General features: G+C 47.9%; 1 pseudogene; it reads left to right on the top strand.

Annotated features, from left to right (window-relative positions):
* Positions 1–1827: 1827 nt before the first annotated feature.
* Positions 1828–2514, top strand: LOC130198369 (tripartite motif-containing protein 16-like protein; annotated as a pseudogene).
* Positions 2515–2868: the final 354 nt, after the last annotated feature.

The following is a 2868-nucleotide window of genomic DNA, read 5'->3' as shown; positions in this document are numbered from 1 at the left end:
CGCAGAAAGACCGTCCGAGTCTGGACTCCCAAGACCAGACTCAAAAGAACAAGTCTGTACTCGGTGTACTTTGAATTGAGAAATGCCGCGAGTCTTGTAAACGTGACGGACTTCTGTTGGACAGGATCGATAGTGGATTTGGACCGTGACGAAGGGGGCGTGGCTGTGAGTGACGTGGGATGTTTCTCTGTCCAGTGTTAATGGGGTTTGACCTCTCTGGGTGACCTTGACCCACGTGACTGAAAGGGTCAGCACGGGTCCATTTGTGTGGTTCTAGGACTACAGATGTGTAACCTGTGGCTCTATTTTAATTATTGTAACTCAGGTTTATGGACTAGTCACCAGGTTCAGCGACAGAGTTCAATTGTTGTGGGGAAAAAACACCAAATTAAAAAGTTACGTTTTTAGGGATTCAACAAAATCAATCAAGATCACACACATATATTTATAATGAATAATAAACTTCAAGGTGGACCAGTCATCCGTGTGGTTCACCCTGTGGGCAGCTCTCCATCTGATATCAAGTGGTGCTCCAAGTGATCATCTGCTTCATTAACGTTAACCTGCTACTCAGTCAGACTGACAAAACATTTGTTATCCTTTGGGATGTTTCAGATGCAAAACGTTGTTTTGGATTATTAATTTTCCTTTTTGTCTTCACCCTCTTTCAGCTCCTCCTCCAGGAATGAAGTACAGCTTGATAAGCCCCTCCCTCTTCCTCCTGCTCTCAAACACAGGCGGCTGCACTCTGTCCACACACTTCCTGGTTCCCTCCCAATAGAGCTGACACGCCCCGTTCACTGAACCGTCACATGTTGTTCACATCAGAAGTCAAAGCAGAGTCGCTTCTGAGGAAGTGAAACTCAGACAGTCGTTGCTCCTGAGAGGTGAAATGGAGCAGAAAGGAGTTCAGCTGGATCGGGAAACCTTCTGTTGTTCCATCTGTCTGGATCTCCTGAAGGATCCGGTGACTATTCCCTGTGGACACAGCTACTGCATGAACTGTATTAAAGCCCACTGGGAGGAAGAGGAGGGGAAGAAACTCCTCAGCTGCCCTCAGTGTAGGCAGACCTTCACACAGAGGCCTGTCCTGCTGAAGAACACCATGTTGGCAGCTCTAGTGGAGCAGCTGAAGAAGACTGGACTCCAAGCTGCTCCTGCTGATCACTGCTATGCTGGAGCTGAAGATGTGGCCTGTGATGTCTGCACTGGGAGGAGACTGAAGGCCTTCAAGTCCTGTCTGGTGTGTCTGGCTTCTTACTGTGAGAAACACCTTCAGTCTCATTATGATGGACCTCCATTAAAGAAACACAAGCTGGTGGAGCCCTCCAACAAGCTCCAGGAGAACATCTGCTCTCGTCATGACGAGGTGATGAAGATCTTCTGCCGGACTGATCAGCAGTGTATCTGTTACCTCTGTAATGGATGAACATAAAGGCCGACACAGTCTCAGCTGCAGCAGAAAGGACCGAGAGGCAGAGAGAGCTGGAGGAGTCGACTCAACATCCAGCAGAGAATCCAGGACCGAGAAAGACCTGAAGCTGCTCCATCAGGAGGTGGAGGCCCTCAACCTCTCTGCTGATAAAACAGTGGAGGACAGTGAGAAGATCTTCACTGAGCTGATCCGGCTCATGGAGAACAGAAGCTCTGACGTGAAGCAGCAGGTCAGATCCCGGCAGAGAACTGAAGTGAGTCGAGTCCAAGAGCTTCAGGAGAAGCTGGAGCAGGAGATCACTGAGCTGAAGAGGAACGAGGCTGAGCTGAAGCTGCTGTCACACAGAGGATCTCAAGCAGTTTCTACTCCACTACCCCTCACTGTCACCACGCGCTGAGTCGACACACTCGTCCGGCATCGATATCCGTCCTCTGAGACACTCTGAGGACGTGACGGCGGCTGTGTCAGAAGTCAGAGATAAACTACAGGACGTTCTGGGGGACAAGTGGACAAGCGTCTCACTGGCAGTGACTGAAGTGGAGGATTTACTGTCTCCTTCACAAGCAGAGCCCGAGACCAGAGCTGGATTCTTAAGGTATTCATGTGACATCACTCTGGATCCAAACACAGCACACACACATCTGTTATTATCTGAGGGGAACAGAAAAGCATATATGAGTAAAGAACAGTCTTATTCTAGTCACTCAGACAGGTTCTATTCATGTTTTCAGGTCCTGAGTAGAGAGAGTCTGACTGGACGTTGTTACTGGGAGGTGAAGTGGGGAGGAGGAGGTTGATGTAGCCGTCTCATACAAGAATATCAGGAGAACAGGAGCATGGGTGAATGTCTGTTTGGATTCAATAATAAATCTTGGGCGTTACTTTGTTTCAATTACAGTTTTACATTTATGTACAACAAAGTCCACACTCCTGTCTCTGGTCCTCGGCCCTCCAGACTAGGAGTGTACCTGGATCACAGAGCAGGTATTCTGTCCTTCTACAGCGTCTCTGGAACCTTGACCCTCCTCCACAGAGTCCAGACCACATTCACTCAGCCACTATGCTGGACTTGGGTTTGATTATTATTCTCCTGGAGACACTGCTGAGTTCAGTAAACTCAAATTGACAGAAGTGAGTTCAGGGACATCTGGTTAAAGTCTGTGTTTTAAGTCTTAAACTTATTTTGTTTCCATCATCGTCGCTGAGCAGACTTTTCTTCACCTGTCAATCAAACCTTGTGGGCGGGACTTGTACATCTTCTCCTTGTTGTTGTGTAGGTGTCTGAGTTCCTGTAGGTGGCGCTCCTTCCTGTGTGTGTTGAGTCATGGAGGCTCTCACTGCTCATGATGCTCTTTGTTTACCTGAACTCATATTTATCTGCAGGGAAATGTAAAATGCTCTGAGCTCTAAATGTTTGATGAATATTGTTATTG

The sequence above is a fragment of the Pseudoliparis swirei genome, chromosome 8 (assembly GCF_029220125.1).
Source record: "Pseudoliparis swirei isolate HS2019 ecotype Mariana Trench chromosome 8, NWPU_hadal_v1, whole genome shotgun sequence".
NCBI lineage: Eukaryota > Metazoa > Chordata > Actinopteri > Perciformes > Liparidae > Pseudoliparis > Pseudoliparis swirei.
Note: the sequence above shows the minus strand (reverse complement) of the source record. Positions and strands in the feature narration are given on the sequence as shown.